Source organism: Cupressus sempervirens, chromosome 7, assembly GCF_028749045.1.
Source record: "Cupressus sempervirens isolate cs-2001-9-10 chromosome 7, ASM2874904v1, whole genome shotgun sequence".
NCBI lineage: Eukaryota > Viridiplantae > Streptophyta > Pinopsida > Cupressales > Cupressaceae > Cupressus > Cupressus sempervirens.
The window spans coordinates 497,805,775-497,829,880 of record NC_143124.1 but is presented as its reverse complement, the minus strand read 5'-3'; the positions used below and the strand labels follow the sequence as shown (position 1 = coordinate 497,829,880).

Sequence of the window (24,106 nt, the reverse complement as noted above, 5' to 3'; positions counted from 1 at the left end):
TTTACCATTAGTGGAATAATAATCTTCAAAATCTTTACTGCAATACTCACCACCATTATCAAATCTAAGACATTTAATCTTTTATGAATCTCATTCTGAACCAAGCATTTTCATTTCTTAAAAGTTTGAAATATATCATATATATGTCTAAGAAAATAAACTCATACTTTCCTAGTTGCATCATGAATGAATGTAACATAATAATAAGAGTTACGAAGGGAAGATACCTATGTTGGTCCCCATACATCTATATGCATAAGCTCTAATTTCTCATTATTATTTTCCTTTCCACTCTTCACAAAGGTAACTCTCTTTTGTTTTTCATATACACAACTTTCATAGAAGTTCATATTGACAAATTTCAGACCAAGTAAAACTTTCTTTGAATGAAGTAATTCCATATCATTTTCACTCATGTGCCCAAGTGTGTTGTGCCATAGTATTGTTTTAGAATCTCTAGCATATATTTTATATTCTTCCCGCTCAAATACACAAACTATTTTTGAACATTGATTTTTCTCTAAAATAATTAAAGTAGAAGGAACAATATGACATGCTCAAAGATATAAGATGCCTACTTTCACACATTTTTCTACTGCTAAGAAACCTTTTAAAACTTTCCAATTTTGGTCATTAAAAGTAACTATGCAACCGTCATCAACCAATTGTCCAACTAGAATTAAATTCCAACTCAACCTTGGAACATGTCTTACCTCTTGTAGTAGCCAATGATTGACATTCTACAACTTAGTTAACTATCCCATTTGCATCAACCTGATAGGGCTTATTATCTCTCAAATGAACTAGCTCAAAATCCCCTTGGACATAATCAATAAAATAACCTTTATGGGGTGTAGCATGAAATGAAGCTCCTAAATCTAAAACCCATGAGTCATCAACATTTTCTAAAGAAAGAAGAAAAGCATCCTCTTCATATTTCTTACTTACCACATTTTTCTTTTTGTCTCCTTCATTGTTCTTTTGAGACCAACAATCTTTCTTCTTATGACATGTTTTCTCATAGTACTAGCTATCTCTTGGTCCTCTAGATTGAAACCTCTTTTGCATGGATTTTCTTTTTGATTTCCCATGATTTTCAAAATTATTTAATGTCTCATTCACTTTGCCTCCTCTATGTGTGTTCAAGCCACTTCCTGATGTAGATCCACATGATCATTTCCTACAAATTTCCTCTCAAAATGACACCAACCACATCATCAAATTTTAGGGTTTTAGAACCAAAAACAAAATTACTTAGCCATTACCAAGCCATTCCATCTTTTTGGCAAAGAACATAGAATCAAGATGGCCCTAATTTCTTCATCAAAATTGACATTTCAAAAGATTACTAACCAATAACAATATTAAACTCATTCAAATGATCAGCAACAAATCCCCCTTCAACCATCTTCATATTAAATAAACACTTCATGAGAAATACCTTGTTTGAAGTAGAAGGCTTTTCGTAAAGCTTTGCTAGGTTTGCATCATGTAATGCCCTGCCAAGGGATCCAAAAGAAATAACCTAAAGTTTTACTAAGTTTGCCAAACTTTTATTTTGAAACAAGAAAGATAATACATACACATCAAACACATAGTAGCGGAAGCAATAACATACAATCAACTAAAAGCATACATAACAAGTTACATTCCATAAGGATCCCATGATGTTGAATCACATTTAATTTAACTAATACTAAGTCTAATAAATGCCTCGTCCATATGAAAGAATAATTAAAAGTCCAATGTCCATTTAAATAATATACATTTGTCCTAAATGCCTTTTGGCAAATGAAATTCGGAATACTCAATCATCTATTATACATGTCACAGGGTATGAAAGGCTAAAAGAATATGTGTGTGTGTGTGTGTGTGTGTGTAGAAATAGAAATACATCCTCCTCCTCGGAACCATGATACAAAGTACAATACAATAAATGAACCCATCCACCATACATGATACAACCATCCATCATAAAAGATATAAGCATCCATCATAAAATATAACCATCCATAATAATGAGGCATAGATAGAATGAAAGAAAATGCAGAGAAAGAAGCTACAGCCATGGTGACTATGAACGGATCTCAATGGTAGGAGTGAAAAATGCACTACCACCCGACCGTGTGGAACCTAAATGGCCCACTACCACTGCACTGAGGAGATAGTCTCAAGTCCAAAATAGGATATCAAACCAAATATCAAAATACTTTCTAAGTCTAGGAAATCCTAAAAGCATTCTAACTCAAGGTTCCAAGACAGATCGACATCTAATTCCCAAAGGCACACAAAGACACATAGGAAAGCTACTATGTAAGTGAGCAAGTGTTATCACACAAATCATGCTAGAGTTACCCTAGGAATCTCTCAAGACCCTAGCCCTCTAGTGATCCCTATGCAGCCACTAGTATCCTCTCGTACTGATAAGGCATACTACAAAATGCAAGTTTGCAACCAAGCATTCTTTCTACCCCAGGATCCTAGTCTATACTAGCACTCGAGGCATGGGCGAGAACATACAGAGACTCTTATTAGGTTCATTTTATCCCCATTTAGTGTAATATTTTCACTTACTAAACAACTTACAATGAGTTACCCTGGGAACCACTTAGGGCCCCGACCCTCATTGCAAGCCACTTCCTGGCATTACAAGTAGATAACCTAACCTAGGCTCATAAAAGCACAAATTAATAATCATACAAAATAAATCACCTCAGTCATATACAAGTGACTGGATAGCATCAAAAAAAAATCCACACTAATCACATCAGCTCTCTACGAACAACTGGAAAGCATCCCCAAAATACTAATCGTAGACTCAAAATGGTTAAGTCCAAATATGTTATAGCATGACATCACCAAAACAAAGCAAACACTCCAGTCCTATCAAAGTGACTAGAAAGTGACCAAATATAACTGATCAAGAACTCAAAAATGGTTAAGTCAAGTAGGTCATACATCCACCTCAGTGTCACACAAGAACACTGGAAAGCAATAAGAATCAATAGATCAACACACATCATAGAGCATACCAAACACATTACCATGGTTGGGTTTAAAAAGATCGAGATTAAAACATCATAACATCACATCCACATAACTCCCAAGCCTCTGGTAAACATCCTAAACTGGTCAACACTCTAGTCAACCCCAAAGCATAGTCAACATATAGAAAACAGAGTGGGCTCATAGTTTGGTTGATTTGTAAACTCACAGTTGAGTTAAACTGTAAGGTAAAGTTTTCATTCAATGTAAGATTTCAAATACCTACGATTTACCATTTAACCCTTACAATTTATCTTATTTTTATATTCGAATAAAATGTACAATTACCCTATTTCGATTTTAGGTCAATTTTCTAAATATTCCAAAGGTAATTTTTTTAAAAAATTATTATAATTAACCCTTATTGATTTTCAAATAAGATAATCTATGATTTTATCAAAATTAGTATTATAATAATTAAATAAATTTAAAGCTTGATTGAGCACCTTCCATTATTAATTAATCTTAATTAATATTTATTAATTAAGTTAATAAAATATTCACAATTCATGATTCTAAGTCATTTTTATAATAACCTAATAATTAAATGATTATTAGATCACTTAATCATTAATAATAATAATAGTTTATTAAAATAATAATTTATATTAAATTTATTACTAAATAATTACTAATTTATTAATAATATTCAATAATAATATAATATTATTATTATCATTTAATATACTAAATTTATTAATGTTTAATATATTAAATAATATATATAAAAAAATCAATATTATTAATTATTATTAATAATAAACATATTATAAAAATAATAACTAAATTAATTTTTTTAAGTGCTACCACAGGTTGAGGAAGGCAGCTGTGGACTGCATCAAGGTAGTTGCAAACTACCCTTGGTAGCTGCGGTCTGCTTGAGCAGACACGATCTGTCAAGCTGCAGATCATTGGCCTTAGAAAAAGGGGTGGGGGGTGTCACAACCCTGCCTCCCCATTAAATTTTATTTATTTATTTATTTTATAAACTTTATAAAACAATAACCCCCCCTTATAAAATTATATATATATATATATATATATATTTATTTATTTATTTATTTATTTATATTTATATTTATTTATTTATTTATTTTTAATTTATTTTTAATGCCATTTGCAAATATAGTATGTTGGAAGAATTACTTTCAACCATTTGAATATCTAATCTAGAATTTCCAATCTTCAAATTCAAATCTTTCCCAAATTATCTGATAGGAAGATTCGATTAACATTCAAATTTCTAAATTAAATTTTCCTTTCCTTTGAAACCCTACCCAGATTTAATTTTTCAATTTTAATTCTATGGATGGTGGATTGCACTAATGTTTTAATCTTCTCATATACAGACGAAAACAGCATGCATATAAAAAAAATTCAGATTAAAAGATTGAAAGATTTGTAATAGTAAAACATAGACAATCAATCCATAGACACGACGAAGACAGGTAAAGAAGAACATAATAAATTCAGCAAATAAACACAAGCGTCTACCTAGACACTGATGCTAATCGCTATGCTCAAGAAGCTTGTAGAGAATCTCCTCCTCTCAGAACCCTCTCCTTTTCAAAAATTCCTTCCTTCTACAAAATTTCAGTCCCTTTCCAAAAACTTCCATCCTTTGAAAATGAACCCTCAATTGGTGATAAGGAATTCTCTCCTAAAATCAGGGCACTAATTGTGGGTTCACCAAGAGGATTCCTTGCTCACCAGACTTTAACTCCTATTAACTTTTCTTAATCTTTGCTTTATCTTTTTCATGGATGTTTATTGAATTATTAAATAACTTTATTTAATTTTTACTTGACTTCTCTTTTAATTAATTTATCATTTTTTTAATCTCATGCACACTTTATGCAATTAAAATATCTTTATTAAATTCACTTGTTTTATTAATTTCTTATATCTTAATCTCATGCATACATCATGCGAACTTAAAACTTTTAATAAATTAATATATTTTCACTTTTAAATTTATTTTCGAAACTTAATCGATAAAATATTTATTAACTTAAATAATAATAATATTTAGCATTTATTTAAAAAATTATTAAATTAAATAAATATTATCACGTTCTAAAATTATTCTTATAACTTTTATCTTCAAATTTAATTCTTATTATTTAATTAATTCCCCAATTAATTAAATATAACTAAATATTAAAATATCATAATTATTTTTCCATTAAATTAAATCATTAATTCAATCTTTTAATTAGACTTAATTAATAGAAAATTCACCGAAGACTGAAAAAAAAAATGAAAACCCATCATAGCAAAACACATTCAGAATCAAACTAAAGGGTTATAATCACGAATTAACATCATTCAACACATTCAGAGGGTATTCAACTCAGATACTTGTCCTAATTATCTAGGACAAATGGCTTAAAAGTTTGGGATTTGGACTTAAGAATTTATCTCCCCTCTCTTACCATTGAGATAATGCAATAGGGTACGCTCATCTTGGCAATTCAGGGAAGTCAATACCCAATACCTACAACCTGCATAAAATTCACGCATGTACAGACACAATATTCTAAGCAAAACAGGTGATGGTAGGAAGTGATGCATCGTGAAGATCTTGACTAGCAGGTGACTATGACTCCCTTCCTTAACCATATCAGAAATGCCATACATAAAGAAAACAAACACGCACACCATACACATGCAGTATGGGGTAAGTATCCATAAGAAAACACATGATAATAAACCATCTAACTAATCATCATCATCAACTAAAAGCACTGTAATAATCATCATGCATACATGAAGTATAGAATACCAAGAAATCTCATCATAAATCAACTAAGTCTAAAACAATATCTAATAATCTGAAAGTAATGCTACTAAACATCAAGCATAAAATTGGCCTAAAAGAGTTTGGCAATCATAATAGAAATGTAAACTAGGGTAGGCACTACACATCAACTCTTCTATCATCTTTGTTTTTGTAATATTAAATGCCACCGATTACACTAGGCATAAACAAATACTTCCAAGTGTGAATCTGTCCAAAATATCTCAATCCTCATTCATTATATTTGCCTCTTTCTTGGATTTTCCTTCCAATGGCCACCATAAATCCTTCTAATAAAGATGGTCCTCCATTTGCATTTTCCATAACTGAATGTTTTATCCATCAAACTTCTCAACTTTCAACTTACCATCATCTGGCATTGCTCCCATTCAACCAAGAGACTCCCACTCAACTGTGATACTTTCTTGTAGAGGATAACTAAAATAATCTCTCTCTGATACCAATTGTTAGGACTAAAGGGGCAGAAATAAAATTTACATGTAAATATAACCAATAATAAAAAAGAATAAAGCACACATAAGAGAATGCAAGACACAAAGGTTTGATGTGGATCACCCAATCCTTGGGCTACATCCACCAAACAATGAGTCCAATATTCTTATTATCCAACATTACAATCTACAATCCCTTATAGCTCAATACTGCTACAAGAAGGTACTAAATCACCATCACACACACAATATCCCTAAACCTGAGCCATTTTATACGAGCATTTTCCCACTTACAAAATTAGGGCTAGAATTATTACAACATGTCAACTCCCAACGAGGATACATTGCGAGTGTATAGTACTTAATTGATCAGTCACCACAAGCTAACAATCTTTATTGTATTTCACATAGATACATACATGCATGTTGTTAGAGTATTAGAAAAGGAGTGTCTATATGCATTGTGGGGGTGAGTGGTTACCATGATAACCTATTGCAAAATTTTAATCAACTTATAACCTAATAAATGAACCAAGGGAAACACATTAAGCAAGATAAAAATGATGCCTCGTCCATTCCTTGAGCACTCACATAGGCTACAAATGGGATTGGGATGATACATTTGGAGGATAACATCGTTAAACTTCATTATCCTCACAAAAGGATTGTTTGATTCCACATGATTTCTCACTTAGGTTTTAGGGTTCGTAGAGGCTACGAGGGTAATCCGAGATGGAGGGATATGTGATGACACTCTTCCTAATTGTATTCTAGAGTCTCTTTCATTAATTTTGGTTTTGCCTCACTCATGAAGCCCTATTTTGCTTGATGATTTTTTTCTTCCTTTTTGTTTTTGAGGTTTGGTTACATCTGTGTTTATGGTTTGGCCTTCTTGTGTATGGGGCCTTGTATCTATCTCCTTTGTACAATAGGGTGAGCCTCAGAGTTATATGTGGTTGGGTGGTCATAATCTTCCTCCATTAAGGTTTTGTGGATTATTCATGATGTGTGGATGGATCTTTTTTTAGTACATTATTCATGTTGTTTAGATATCCTCATTTGTATATTAGATCATCTCATGTATCATAAAATACTAGATGATAACAATATATAAATGAAGACATCTAAACATCATGAATAAATGAAATAAAAATAGGATCCATCTATGCATCGCAAACAATCCACCAAACCTCAATGGAGGAAAACCATAACCACCTAGCCACATGGAACCCTGAGCCCACTTTACCACACCAAGGTGATGTACTAACATCCCCACACTCAAGAAAAGTGAAATCATAAACAAGGATGTGACCAAACCTCCAAATTATAAAAGCAAGGATCAAGTTATTGGTGATGGCGTACCAGGGAGGATCAATTTTGGGCTCACATTCTCATGCATAAGTATTTAAAGGAGACACCATTATGAATGTTCCTCATTGTCATTTGGAGGGAAGAGGCTCAATGATTTGGCATACGCTAAAAATTGGGTCTTGTCTTGTTAAAAATGGGTTTATTGGACCTACAATAAGGGCTTAGAAGGTCTTGATTCTTGGGATGGTGACCCTCTTATTCTTTCCATGTATTTGCACCTACAACTCCTTTGTGATAACTTTACTATGATTATTTGGAATACATTGCAAGTTGTAAGACTATTTAGAATGTAAGGGGCTTGTGTTGTTTACTTTGGAATTATTCCTACAATGGCCACCAGGTGGACCCAAGGAGGCTTAAAAAGAGTTGTCTCGCATTCTTGCTTCTTGTGAGTCCAACTCTTTGGCAGTGTATGATACTTAGGCTGAGGTAGGGGTTTATCTAGTAAATACATTGTTGTTGCAGTGCATTTGGAGCTTGATAAATAGTTGTTTCAAGGTATATGGGTGCTTTGGTGGTAAAAAGTGTGGAACAAATTTTCTTGGCCCAAATGTAGCTTTTCATGTGGCCAATAGTGTAAAGCCAATGTTTTCTTGGGATAAATTGTGTAAGAAGGGCTTCTAAGGGACCTTTTGTGTTGCAATAGTAAGGAATGTGTTTCTCATCTTTCATTTCAATGTTCTTTTTATAGAGAGATTTGGCATCCCTTGAGGGGAGTTTGGAATCTCGTTGTTAGCATGTATCCTCTTAGTTAAGTTTTGGGCCTATTGCAGTAAACCTATAATTATGACTTCTTTTCTTAAGGTTGTGTTGGTTCTTGAATCCACTTTCCCTATCTAACATTTTTTGTTGGCGATGAATTATAGAATGTTTCATGATGGTAGAATTGTTGTTTGTACTTTTAGAAAATGATTCGTTCTCTTTGAGATATTGCCTTGACAAAGTGACTTTGTTAAATGTGTGGATCTTGAAGATGTTGATATCTACAATTGGTTCAATTTTCTCTTTAATGTGGATGATCTTTCTCTGGGTTGATTGGTAGGCAAGTCATGAGGAATAGATTTAGACAACCTTTGCAGAAGATAAATTGGGAGGGTCGTTGGTTTCCTTCTCCTCAAGGAGATTTGAAAATTAACATTAAAGGCTCTTCTCGAGGGGATCTTGATTATGTTGAAATTGGCAAAGTAGGGTGTGATAGCTCTGAAGATTTTTAGTTTATTTTTTCAATATATAAGGGCCTTCATACAAATTATTGAATGTAGTTGTGCCAATTGTTGAAATTGGTCATTTGTGAATTTGATTCTCACATGGTGGTGACTTTTCTAAATGAATAGTGGCAAGATGATTTCAGTCAACATTTAGCTTTGATTATTAGACATATTATATGGGTATGTAGCTCTTTCAAATCTATTGCTTTTATTCACATTCATATGGAGTCAAAAAGAGTAGTAGATTGTTTAACCAAATGGACTTCTAATCAATTGTGGGGTTAGAATATTATGGATAGGGAACAATTATCTTTAGAACTATCTCACATGTACAAGCACTTGGAAGATAAAGACAAGTTTGTTCAATGTATTTCTCTATTGCGTAGTTGGTCCTTCTTGCTTTGTAACTCTTCGTGATAAATATATTTTTACCTCTATTAAATTTAAAATGATGGAGATATGACCTTGAATTTTATATTTATATCTTTAAAAATGCACACAAACATATTAATTGATTTGATCTATCAAGACTTGGATTCAAGCCAAAAGGATGCAAATGTGTTTTCAAAAGAAAAAAGAAAGCATATGCAAATATTTATAGGAATGGATATTAATGTAGATTTCTCCATGTGTTAAGATTTCTTGTAAACCTAGAAACTTGACCACTATGTTCTTTAAAGCTTTACACTTTTAAGTTCTAGCATCAAAAGAGAGATTATACTAATGTTTATACTAATGTCCACTATGCTAAAGATGACCTATGGGCTCTTCTTCATTTAGCCCTTTTCTTATAAAACTTGATCACTATACCCAAGAGCTTGACTATTCCTTCATTGACAAAATCTACCCAAGAATTACCTCTCAAATTATTAACATAACTTTCCTCTTGAAATGCAAAAAATACTTTCTTCCCAAACTCTTTTTTATTTTTTTGAACAGCCATTTTCATAATGAAGTTGGTGAGAGTGAGTGCTTAACAAAGTAATAGTAAGAATTTTGACTCTCAATCAGTGCAAATAAATGTTGACCACAATAGCACTTTACTTGTTTAATAGCATGTGCATATGTGAAACAAGATTTATAGATGATCACTTTAATGAGGAATTTCGGAACTTTATGTGTTTGATTTAAAACTTTAAAACCCATAAGTTTAAAAACCTTTGTTATAATCTATTGACAACTTATTTTTCATTAAATAGCCCACAGAAAGCTTTGAATCCTATACTTCAAAATGCAAACCCCAAAGTAGTCTCAACCGGGAGCTTGTTATTATAAGAATATATTTGTATGTACATATCCAATGGGGAAAACAAGTGCAACAAAATTCATTTCACAGAAAGGATTTAACCTCCAAATTGAGAAGAAATAAGATATTGCTGAATGGAATACTGTGACAAAAGGCCCTTGTATGTTTCAATGATCTTCTCCGTGACAGGAAAGGACCATGAAACATCACAGTGGCAACCACCATTAATAACAATATAAAAAAATGTCTATAGACTACAGTACTTACACACACAGTAGCAATGATGCATACAACAATTCCTTTCTGCATAATGTGCTTATTTTACAATAAAATAAATATATTCTTGAAGGCCTTGGCAGCTTCCCATTTGATCAAAAGAATCACCAGTCTAGTCATCATGTATCATCAGGACTATAGAGCTCAGCTGAAAGAGAAAGCAATAAACTAAATGGTACAAAGTCATCGCAAGTAATCCAGATCACCACTCTTTGCTATGTAGGCGAGTTCATCCCAAAAGCTCAATATCTGTTGACAAAATTATCAATTAATACAATAATCATGGATTTTAAGCTTTCAAAAGATTGCAGCAAAAAATCTGTACTGAAACAGTAATGCTTTAGGATACTGGATCTTGGTTCTAGAGTATCTATTATCATTTTTTCTTGCCCATTAGGATCATAATTGACTGAAGAGAAGAGTTTATGGCTTATTTTTCAGCATTCAACCTAAGTTTGCAAGATCATTCAATTAGTTAAGTGTCCAAGTTATGTTCCACAAAATGTATAAGTTTAAATTGGAATTTCCATTTTTTTTCTCACATATTCTAGGTTGATCAAGTTGTAGGCATTACGGTGTGCAAAGATATAGTTATCGTTATAGGTGTACATGGAGCTAATTCACTAACAAAGGCATCTTTCTTTGAACCAGACTTGACCAAGAATACAGGCTCTGGGGTTCTAAATAGGAAACTCTAATGATTGTTTATCTTATCAATTCTGTTTTCTTAATGGTAAACACTGACATATATATTGGGGATCATTCCATGAGAACAAGAGATCAATCAATCAACCGGAAGAAAAAATGAAGTGACTTTGCAAGTAAATCATTACAGCCAAAGGGGATGAAAACCCTCAAGTCAAAATTGTGAGATTTAAGGACAAAAACCTTTTAAGGCAAAATCGAAAGATTTTGGGAGACAAAACCTTAATTTCTCCCATCAAGTATTTTTGAAAAAAGAGGTAAAATTTTATTAAGACAGAAAGAAATACAACAAGGAGAGCTCAACAATGAGCTCAATCCTGAGCAACAAGCTCATCAAATTCTTGCACCATCTCAAAGAAAAGTTGCCCCCTATCCATAATTAACGGATGAAAAGTAGACATATTACTTGTCTAGTCATAAAAGAGACATTATTTAAGAAAACAGCTCCAAATTGGAAGAAGAAACATAGCAGAAAACAAAATGAGATTGTTTTCAGAATTATTTGAATATTATAATAAAATTTATGGTTTTAGTTTAAGTAATATTTATAAATATATATGCAATTATCATTTTAAAATTCAAAATAGTATTCTATCGCAAAAGTAGGAAAAGTTCTAGAATAGGACATTACGGGACTTTGAAAGATGCCTCTAGAGTCAATATACGCTATTGATTATCGAATTCTTCAAACCCTCTAAATGATTTATTGCATGTGCACCGAGGAAAGCCCTGGACATATTCTCCTTCATTGCCCCTTTGCTTGGAAGAACTGAGTTTGGTTTTCCCCTTAGTAGCTTTACATTTAAATGATATTGACACGGAAAACTATAAATGCAAATGGATTCCAATTACACATGTTTAAAATAAGGAAGAACCTGGCAAATTGATTCCTAAATGGTAGCCCCTAAACTGCAACAGAACTTTTCTGAAGAAAGCGTAAGCTATTCTATAAACCGTATTTTAAATAACGGGTTTTATTGAATATCAATAAACCCTGAATTTTACGTTTTTCCCAAAAACAAATATACCCGGTTTGACTTGATCAAAGGTGTGCCAATTTGACACGATACACCCCGACTATAAAGCATCAATTGAATGTGACTAATTAATTTTTTTTCCCATTTAACTTTTCAATACATTTCCATAAAATAAATCAGTAAGGACATATTTAGATAATTGAAAAGCTCAATATAGGTCAGTTGTAGCAAAGGTATTCTGAAAGATGTTCAGGAATGCAAAAGGACCTTTTGAGAAAAACATAAATTGTAGGAGCAGTATAATTCTTGTTTCAAGATAGTTTTTGCGTAAACATTCAACACTGCAATTCCTTCAAATTACAGAAAGGCTTCATGACAGGGATATGAGACTCGAGATATAATGGGAAACTCCTCATCTGTCCACTTTGCCCACTAGAGACATCATGCCAGAATGTATCACCTTGGTGGAAGCTCTCAGATTTGCATTAAAGAAGAACTGCACCATTGCCAAAGTAGAAAGCAATCCATAGAACATTATAAGGTTTACAAGATCAAATAACTCTGATGTGCAAGTTGGTGTTGAGAAGAGAAGTCTCCAAAAGGGACCCTTCTTTTCAAATGGATAGGTTTCACACAGTATCACCATGAGGTAAGAAAGGCTGTTGAAGTAAAGGTCAACAGTGCAGTAGATATCACCCAAACCGAAATCTTTTACTTATAGGATAACATAGAGGATTGGTGTGACTTTTTTTCTTTGGTGAGGGATGATCTAGAAACTGTTAGTAAAGTCCACCAAGATGGTGAAAGGTGGTGGGGGCGGAGGGGGGGAAGCTGGCAGGGGGTTATCAGTTATCTAACTAATACGACTTTTATTAACCTTATAAGTTCTCAAACATGTGATCAACATAAACAGCAATCCTAAGTGATAATCATACACAATAACACCAAATATGTTAACTAGGCAAACCCTTGATCAGAGGGAGAGTCTCGGTGGGGATGGTACCCACAAAATGATGTACTAATATATAAATTCCATGTAAGAGGATGGACTCTATTAGGAGCTAATGAAAATACATTCAGTATATATCCATCCATGTTAGAAGACTTTAAATCCTTGTTAGGAGTTGTGGAAAGCAAGAAGGACCCACTATCCAAACAGCTTCAGGGGCAAGACCACCGAACTCATTGTCTAACTGGCCTCTGTATTATTCCTTTCAGAACAACAGCATTCGATCAACTGTCCACTAGCATTCTTTGCCAAATATAGTCACTGCACTCATTCATTGTGTCTCTGCTGCACCAAATACTTCTCAGATCTCAATACCAGATCCGCAAACTCGTATCAAAATAATCCCTTCGATCACTTACTTGCATGTAACTCGCATTTATAGTTCGTTTTCTATGTCAAACCCATCTCATACTTCAATTCACACTTCATCACAAGGAAAATAACTTTCATTTATACCAAGTCCTCAAAATAATTGATTGAGTCAGCCTTGAGGCCTTCCCAATTACAATTACAATAGGACCTCATTAAGATAAAACAATACACACTACAATACATCTTTTCATAATTACATAACATTGTCGGCTCACAATCTTTACAAATCTTTCACACATGCAACCTCGGACTTTGTGCACTCGGTGACATTATCATCAAGATGTCTTCTACTTATGTCTAACAGCGGTCAACTAGATCCTATCCATGTTAGGAGATATAATCCAATTACCAGAAACCACTTCTCAAGAACTTTGTAAATTGTATTCTGAAATCTCGAATAACTGCTACCAGTCTTCGACTTGCTACATGCGCTCTTAGCCACGTTAACCAAAGACACTCTGTTGAACATGTTGTCAACTCCGCTTGTTCTCATCTTCAATACTCAAATCCTATGGTCTCTATCTCTGTCAGTCTTCACAGAATCACTAGTATATTGACATCGATGACAAACAGTCATGAATACAACACTCAAACATGCTAACAATCTCCCCAATGCTCCAACAATGCTAAGATACTCCCCATAGGAATATCATCAGCATTCATGCTAACAATCTCCTCCTTTGGCATTGATGGCAACATAGATGAAAATGCTCTAAGTTCCATGAATACCAAATACAACTATGTTGCAATTGCTCTCATCTTTTCAAATCCTCTTCATCAATCAAATCTGAATCTCTCAAGAGCTCTTCATTAGTGTTGCTAGTCCCCATTGATTTACTTCCCTCATTAACATCAAAACTCTTCTTCATTGAATGTTTTTCATGTACAACTCTCCCCCATTCTCAGGAGATACTTCTCTCCCCATTCTTGGGAGATGTTTTCCATGTATTCTCTTCCCCATTGACATCAATGACAAAGGCATCATTATGTCAATCTGATGTTCAATATCTTCAACCAACTCAAGTGTCCAAAGACACTGTTGAAATACCAAATAGCTAGAGTCCTTCATGACTCAACTCAATCACATATACTCCCCCACAGAGGAAGCATCAACATTCAGTCCAAATAAACAATAGTGCTATGTACCACTGGATTGATGCAATCTCTACATCATCTGCACTGAAGTAGGTAGGGGCATAACCCCAAACATACCTCGCAAATACTCAAATGTATCCTTATGTAAAAGCTTTGTAAATATATCTGCAATCAGCTCCCTTTGTACTAACATATTCCACTCTGATCTCTTTCTCTGCAACCTTCTCTATCAACACATGATACTTAATAGATATGTGCTTTGTCTTAGAATGTAATATAGGACTCTTGGACATATTGTACTTGTGTTATCACAATGTATGACAACAAGTTCAATAAACTCAACTCCAATATCCTTCAACATTTGTTTCATCCACATGATTTGATTTGCAATTGTTTTTTGTTACTACATATTATGCTTCTGTTGTGCTCTATGAGATACAATCTTGTTTCTTACTTAGTCAAGAAACTAATCTTCCTTCTAAGAAAAATGCTCCACCACTTTTACTCTTTCTGTCATCCATACTACCTACCCAATCCGCATCAGTATATGCACATAGAGTTAAGTCATTTGATTTGTCATACCACAACTCAAATCAAGTGTACCCTTCAAATATCTGAAAATCCTCTTTACTGCCGCATAATGTGCTTCCTTAGGATCAGCTTGAAATCTTACAACAATGCTAACTGCATTAGCTATATCTAGTCTTGCATGAGTCAAATATTGCAAACCTCCAATCATGGATCTGTACTTCTTCTGCTCAACAGTAGGTGTCTCATCTTTGCAAGATAACTTATAACCAATTACCATAAGTGTACCAACAGGCTTACAACTCTCTAAACCAAATCTCTTCAATAAGTCTTTCAAATACTTAGTTTGAGAAATAAAAATACCTTCACTATTTTGCACAATCTGCAAACCTAAGAAATACTTCATCTTACCAATCATGCTCATTTCAAATTCATTCTTCATCTCATTAGCAAATGCTTCACTTGCTTCATCATTTCTTCCAAAGACTATATCATCCACAAATACTTCAATAATCAAAAAACTATTCTCAATTACTTTCAAATACAAGTTACTATTTGCAGTAGCTTTAGGAAATCTCAATTTTTCCAAATATTTATCCAACCTTGTACACCAAGCTCTAGGTGCTTTCTTTAAGCCATACAGTGTATTTATCAACTTGCAAACCATATCTCATTTTGTCAAAGGAAATCCTTCAGCTTGCTCAATATAAACTTCTTCTTCAAGTTCTCCATTCAGAAATGTTGATCTCACATCCATCTAATATACTTTGAATTTCTTGTTAGCCGCATAAGCCAAAAACATTCTTATTGATTCAATTCTGGCAACAGGCACAAATGTCTCCTCATACGACGTAATTTATACCTTCTTGTTGTGAATATCTTTTACATACCAGTCTTGCTTTGTTTCTCACAACCTCACCTTGTTCATTCATTTTATTTATGAAAACCCATTTAGTTCCTATAATGTTCTTGTCCTTAGGTCTAGGAACTAATTTCCATGTATCATTCTTCTCAGTATGATCTAACTCCTCTCTCATAGCTTGAATCTAGAAGTCATCTTTGCTAGCTTCATCTGTACTGTTAGGCTCTACTTGAGAAATCAAAAATAACTCTTCATGTACACTGTTTCATGTCATAACTCTTCTATTTTTGCTTCCAATAATCTAATCAGTAGGGTGATTCTTTGTCAAGTTCTTATTTGGTGTCACTGTCTCAACTCTTACTTCTGCTCTAGGCTCAAATCTTGGTTCCTCTCTTTTTTCCGCAATTTGGATCTCATTCCGCAAATCATTGTCTGTTTCATAAAACAATTCAATATTTTCTTGGTTAGCCTTCAGATTAGCTTCATCATTAGAAGCATAATTGAGTATCCTTTCATAAAATCCAAACTTCTCATCCACTTTCACATTTGCGCTTTCAACAATAGTCTTAGTCCTTTGATTAAAACATCTATAAGCTTTGTTTCTCAATGAATAACCAAGGAGCATACCTTCATCACTTATTGAATCAACTTACCAATATCATCATCTCTCTTGATGTAACATTCGCTTCCCAAAATTCTAAAAAACTTCATTGATGTGCATGTCCAAACCATAATTAATGAGTCTTGTTTGTACCTTTTCTAATATGTGCCCTACTCATTGTATACACTGTTGTATTATAAACTAATTCTCTCCAAAATGTCTTTGATACATCATTTTCAAACATCATAGTTCTTGTTGCTTCTGTTATGGACTTGTTTCTTCTCTCAGCTCTATCATTTTGCTCTGGCATTTTAGGAGCTGAAAGTTGTCTCTTCATATCATTCACTTCACAAACTCATTCAATGTAAACTCTCCACATCTGTTAATCTTAAACACTTAATCTTTAATCCAAGCTCATTTTCAACTCTGTTCTTGAACACCTTAAACTTCTTAAATGCTTCATTATCCACATCATCCTAGTAAAATCATCAAGAATTATAAAATACCTTTCACCATAGAATCCTCATGTCTTTGTAGAACCACTCAAATCTATGTGAACAATCTCCAACTTTGATGTTGTAGTGAACTTGCTAGGAAAATATCTTTTCTTCTATTTAGCCATAACACATTTCTTGCATACAACATTAGTAGGCTTCACAATTCTAAGCAAATCCCTAACAGAAAGTGTACTACTCACTTTTACAATATTATCAAAATTTATATGAGAAAACCTTTTATGCCACAACCAGGGGTTGTTAACTTCAGCAACCAAGCATGTCATCTCTGTAGGAATCAGCTAAAAAACATTACCTCTTGATCTTGTGCCAATACCAATCATCTTACCATTCTTATCCTTGATGATACATGTCTTCTTTGTGAACTATAATTGATATCCCTTGCCAACCAACTATCGAACACTTAGAAGATTATGTTTCAGTTCATCAACAAAATAAACATCATCTGTGTTAGATTTACCATCAAGAGTAATAGATCCTATTCCTTTAAAATGACAAGCCGCATTGTTACCAACTCTAACAATTCCTCCATTACAACTGTTGAACTCAACAAATTTATTCATATCACTAGTCATATGATGTGAAAAACCATTATCTATGATCGAATCAGCTTTCTTCTCAACTTGTGACACTAGGGCTCTTTCTCCTCTAACTTCTTTTTCAAGACTTTCTTCTTTTATAGCAACAAATCCTAACTCGTCATCACTTCCGCTCAAAACTCTTTCATCTAGTTCATCATCATCAGTTACATACAAACATTCTCCAGGCTTTCTAAACTTGAAATTCTTTTTGTACTTCTTTACTCTTTTAGGACATTCAGAAGCATAATAACCAAATTCATCACAAATCCAACATTTAAATATTTTCTTACCATCTGGTTCTCTTCTCACAAGTAGGGTAATTCCTTCAATCTTTCTGTCTTCCTCGGATCTTGATCTACTAGTATGAGCATAATCTCCACTAGTGCTTGTACTCTTAGATAGGGTAGGTCAAACACTTAGTGTGCTAAAGAATGTCTCCACTCTAAGCAAATCTCCAGATTGTTTCAAACTTATTTCTGTTGCTTCCAATCTTCCAAAAAGAGTCTCTCTAGAGAACTTCTCAGTACAAGGTATCACTTGCTCAATCATCTGTGATGTCTGCTTAAATAGTGGTTATCTTGAACAAATTTCCACAATCATTCATAGTAGGATGCATATTCTGGATTCGATTGTGTGCCATGTTTTTGCATCAACGTTTCGGATCACACTCAATGATCCATCATCAGGATGAGAAGAGTTAGAGCAAAAACATGGATCACTGAGTGTGATTCGAAACGTTGATGGAAAAACATGGCACACAATCGAATCCAGAATATGCATCCTACTAAATAATGGTGTCAAAGTTTTCAAGAATTTCCATATGATCTCATCTTCTTCTTTAGTTCCTTCACACACCTTGATTCCTGCAACAATTTCTGATATTCTGACCATACTCATTTTCAAGAAGAGCTAACAAAAGTGCTTCTCTAGAAAGCATATTACACATGAACAAATCTCTTTCAGCTTCAGTACATTCTTCAAGTTTGCTTTCTTCAACTACGGTCTTCCCATTCTTAGTCATCAATTAATATCTTGGGCCCAGGCATAGCAGATGTGTCTTTATCTTCTCTTTCCAATTGTCATAGTTAACTATATCAAGCTTAGGACATTCTTTTTTGAAATGACCCACCATTGATCTCCTTAAGTTGTTAAGCTTTTCCTTCAAGGACCTAATGCTCTAATACCAATTGTTAGAAAGTAAAGTCAACCAAGATAACTAGGGGGAAAGGGGAGACCGGTTATCTAAGTAATACAACTTTTATTAACCTTATTAGTTCTTGAACATGTGATCAACATAAACAGAAACCATAAGAAGATAATCATATTCAATAACACTAGATATGTTAACTAGGGAAACCCTTGATCAGAGGGAAAAACTTAATGGGGATGGTATCCACAAAATGATGTACTAATATAAATAGTTCCTTGTAAGAGGATGGGCTCTGTTAGGAGCCAATGAAAACTGTCATGTCCCCAATTTTCGGTGGCAGTCTGATTAATTAATTTGATTAACTTGGTTGTCCAAAATAATGAATATTTTATGAGGATGACTAATTAATCATTTTAATTAAATAAATAAATGATATTAAGTTAATTACTTATAAAGTTATCAAATAAATAAATATTAAAAGATAACTTTATATTTAATTAATTTAATAAAGTGACTTGGATTATAAAATATTTAATAAAGTCACTTAAGAGATAAGATCAAAATTGTTCTAGAAGTCTCTGGAGAAGGTGGAGAGAAAAGAATAAATAGGCACCCCGGGGCTCCATTCGAATCATGCAGCTGTTTATCTCTCTTTCGATTTCAGATTGTGATTCAATCACGGGTGCATTGTGGAACCTAGGGTTTCTACAATTGTCACAACTGGCCATTGAGAACGATAACTCTCAATTGGTACACAATTTTGAGGGTGTGAAATATCATCCGAATTATTACAGATTGGAGGTGACATTCAGTCATTTCCTCAGAGCGATTATATGTGGCTTAAGGCCAATTTCTGTGGTTCAGATTTAATGCTTCTAGAGACTGATATCAATTTCAATTCGTACAAAGAGTCTTGAAGATTATTGAAGATCTTTCTCCCAGCTTGGTATTTTCCGCTCCAAGAGGAGAGTTTGCTACACAAGGCTGAATGCGGCATTGAATGGCCCGACGGCTATCTTGAAAACTCCTTTGCAACCTAGCATTACGGGTTCCCTGTTTATGGAGATTACTATCATCAAGGGCACCTAAGACACCTGCAGAACTGGTGATTGCACTCGGGCCAGAATAGCATTAGTGAGCGGATATTAAGGAATTAAAAAACGCAGTACGAGCCGAGAGAAGTGTAGGCACAGATCGGAGACAATCAGCGAAACTTTTTAAGAAAACCCGTCCTCCTATCCGCACACCCTCAACCGAAAAACGGAGGTCGAGTCCCACGCTTTTGATTCGGGTTTCTCCCAACGGCCCTGGAATATCAACGGACTTTTTCCAGTGTATAATCCTGCATCTACGGCGACAGCAAAAGGACGCAGTCTGGATTTGTTATCGGCAGAACGAATGAAATGGGTGGTAACTCTAAAGTTAATGTGAATTGTGGGAAATTCGGAGTTGATTGAAGAATTTATTAGCTGTTGCCAAGGGTCCAATCTCATTGCACTAAATATATCTGAATTTGTATGCATTTAAGAGTCTGCCGATTCATTCTATGGTAGCGTTTGAACATTTTCAAGGTGGGTTTTGCTTGTGGAGAAGTCTGTGTTCATTCTGGACAGAGTCATCATACCAACTTTCATTCTGCTCTTGCTCCTCCAGACCATCCGACCAGCAACGAGCTTAGATCGGACATTTATTTCGGGTCAAGTTTAATCAAGATTGATCAACAATTACTTCCACTGAGGCCAGGAGGAGGACGGGCCCGAAAAGTTGGGATTCAACAGCAGAGTCGTGGTGATAGTCGACTGCACGGATCCGCGCAGCAGTTTGGACATCATTATTTATACTCACTTTGTGAACAGGGAAGGTTACCAACTCTTATTTGCACCATTCGGCAGATTAAAAAGGGTACATGGCATCGATTATATAATGAAGCGGGCTGATTAAGGGAAGGGATTGTATCAATGATCATTTCATGCAACAGTAATAGCAATTACCAGCTGCATGCTCAGTTTTGCTAAAACCCTTAGTGCAAAGAAGAGTCTACGGATCGATACAGTTACAGTTCAGCCTTGTATTGTAATCTGCAATTAGCATGAATGAAACAGTCGAAGTCATAAGTAGCAGATTGTAATCAGATTTACTGAACATTGCTGTTGTTAAATATATCTCTCTACATACTGGAACTGTTGTTATAACTTGGAGACACTACCCAAAGTTTCTACTGCAAGCCAAGTGTTTGAAGTTTTAGTATTTTGGTGTCTAAGAAGCAATAATCCTGTCGGGGTTATTTCAGTGGTATCAGAGCGGTTTTCTTGCCATCCTGTGGGGGGAGAACCGAATTACATGAGTGATCAGCACTCTACTTCAACCAAGATGGACAGGTACAGCACAAAGTCTCCGAGGACACAATCTTGGACAAGTAATAGATATAGTATTCAGAGTCGGAATTGTGGAAAGGAGGACTATTCAGGCATTCAGGATGAGCTCAGAAAAATCAGACATAACATGTCTGAACTGTTGGTTAAGCACCACCGTATGATTGACAGGTTGTCCGACCCAGCTAAGGTGAATAAATCAACTGGATTTCGTTTTGTCAAATCTTCTCACAAAGCGTTGACTGATACAATGAGAGATGTTACTAGGAACCTTAATGAGGAATTCGAGAAACAAGTGTGCAACCGGTCAGAGGCTTCAGTTCGGTCACAGGAAGAAGTGGTGAAGGATATTACGCTGATGGATAGTAAATGTCAACTTGATACTTCAATTGAGACAGTTGTATACAGGTTTCCCAAGGGTGATGTCTCAGATACTAAAGGTGGTTTGGTTCCGACAGTCAATGATTACAGTGAAGTGAGTTCAGATGATGATAAGGATGTTGATGGTGAGATACCAGGTAGAGATGAGCAAACACTACGTATTCATGATTTTGATGAGAGAGAGTACCAGACTCAGTTAGATGCTTCGTCACATAAGGATGAAACAGGTAGTACTTCACATGATTGGTCCAGCCAGCTGAAGGTGAGCGAAGATAGTGTTGTGACTTCTTTATCTCATCATGACAGGATGCGGGAGATGATAGAAGATCACATCCGAATGATTCAGTTACAAGGAAGACATAAGGGAGTTCAGGCAACATCTTCTTGCTTTGATTTACAGTCAATTAGTGAGGGAATGGGAACAATGAAGTTGAGTTATCTACATCTTCTATCAGATCGGGACCATCTTCTTAGACTTGTTAGAAATTACTCAGATGCCTTGAGAAGGAAGGAGGAAATTGACAAGGTTTCTTGCAAGCCTGAAGACACTCAAGTTTCTCGGGTAAATACTCCATTGGCATTACCGGACTGGGAGAGACATGGAAATGAGCATGGCATGGAGTTGGGCTTAGTTTCATCTTACATGCCTGACATTCAGCTCCCTGCAGCAGACGGATCATATATGGTAGCTGATAATGTTACGAGATCATCTTGCATTCACATTCAGGATACAAGGACAATGGCAGACAGGTATGTGAAGTTAGTTGGTATTGGTCACATTACTCAGGTAAGGAGTTTGCTTGAGTTACCAGCTGTTTCTTGTTTACGGATATGGACTCGAGAACGTTCCAGCAGCATTTGGGATTCAGTTAACTGGAGGTCTTTAACACTTAATGGTAGCAATGATTGTTTGAGTGTTATCATGGATTTGATTGGCAGAATACACGGTGTTGTCTTTCCTGGTGCCAGTAGCTTGTCCGATGTTGGTATTGGTTTTTATACACCGGTATTGGGTTTGGTTTATATATGCAGATGACCGTTCTTGCTAGAAGGTGTTGAAGATTTTTCATATTTGGAAGCATGTACAGATGAGTCCCAGGATCATTTTGGCCTTGATGACATCCGGGAGAATGAAGTGAACAGTTTTGAAGACACAGCTTCTTTGACAGTTTCTTTGGGTACAGAAGAGCTTGGCAGCAGTAATACAGCTTTTGACAATTTGGATATTGATATGGACCTTGGAGATGATTCGCGAGAAATGGATGTTAATATTGAGGATACTCCCTTAGACAGAGCTCCAGAAGAAGCTTGTAGGAGACAATTTAGCCAGAGCCATCATGTGACTAGCCAGTTGAAAGTTAGTGAGCAAGACATTGCTATCGCTTGTGAGCATTTTGATACTGCTCGACAATTGTTGGTTGTTACTGGTTGGGGTACTTCTATGGTAGATGAGACCAGTGGTGGTTACCTTTCTTTGGTAGAGATTCATGCCTTGCGTAAAGCTATATGAATTTTGAAGCAAGATTATTTACGATTGGTAGCCGACCGTGATCACTTGGTTGAGTGGGGGAGTACAGCATATGAGGCACTCTTGGATCGTGAAGAGGAGGTGAGTGAGCTTTCCCAGGAGCTCATAGCGACTACTGAGGCGTTAGAGGACACACAGCGAGATCTACAAAAGTCGCAACTTCAGTTAAAAGAGGTGACCGTGGAGTTGGAGCATTTGCGGTCAAAACCAGCCCCAGACCCAGTTCATTTGACTATTGAGGTGGATGATGGTGAGTACACTTCCCCAGTTGCTACTAAGGGGCATATTGTTGAGGCTGACACACATATTCAGGATTTGGTAGTAGCTGGTTCTAATGAGCTCGGGATACTGGTAGAGTCAAGTTTCCCAATTGATTCTTCTCAGATAGTTGATAGTGTGGTACAGTTGAGTATGCCACCCTTACAGGAGGACCAGTTGTGGTGTAAAGGGGAGTATGTTAATGATTCCTCATATAAGTTTTACTGCACTGAACCGTTCATGAAGTATTTGCTGGATAGTGCATGTGTTCATTTGGACTCGCATAAAGTGACAGAAGGTGTTCTCATCCAAGATACTAGTGTTATTTGCAGAATGGTTGAGAAGATTATAGAGGTCCTTGCTACTATGCTACCTCACAAGGATCCTATCCAACCTACAGTCACTCGGAGTCAGAAATTGGAGCCATCTGTTGATTCCCAGTTCAGTGATGATGAGCCAGCAGCAGAGTTTGGAGGTTCTTATCGGCATTATGCGGTAGGGTATGCTCATCATTTTTCTTTTGACACAGAGATAGAAGATTTTATTTCACGCAGATGTAGATTGGCTCCAGTTTCTTACCATCCATTAGGGGATAGATTGGCACCATCTTTTGAAAATAAAATTGGTAGTAGCAAGTTACTCAGCCTGCAGCATCGACACACCCGGAGCAGTTTTTCAGAGATTGGATTTGCTAGCAATGATTCAGGTACCTATGGCTGTTGCCATATCTACAGAGCAGTTGGGTGCAGGTGTCATTTTGACAGGGGCTTGAGT

General features: G+C 35.2%; 1 protein-coding gene across 1 annotated transcript in view; it reads right to left on the bottom strand.

Moving 5' to 3' along the window:
- Positions 1-10,122: 10,122 nt before the first annotated feature.
- Positions 10,123-24,106, bottom strand: part of LOC149547719 (COP1-interacting protein 7-like) — a 30,976-nt gene continuing 16,992 nt past the window's right edge. Inside the window, exon 11 of the mRNA XM_089791790.1 lies at positions 10,123-10,647. The gene's annotated coding sequence lies outside the window, so the exon portion shown is untranslated. The remainder of the gene's footprint in view (positions 10,648-24,106) is intronic.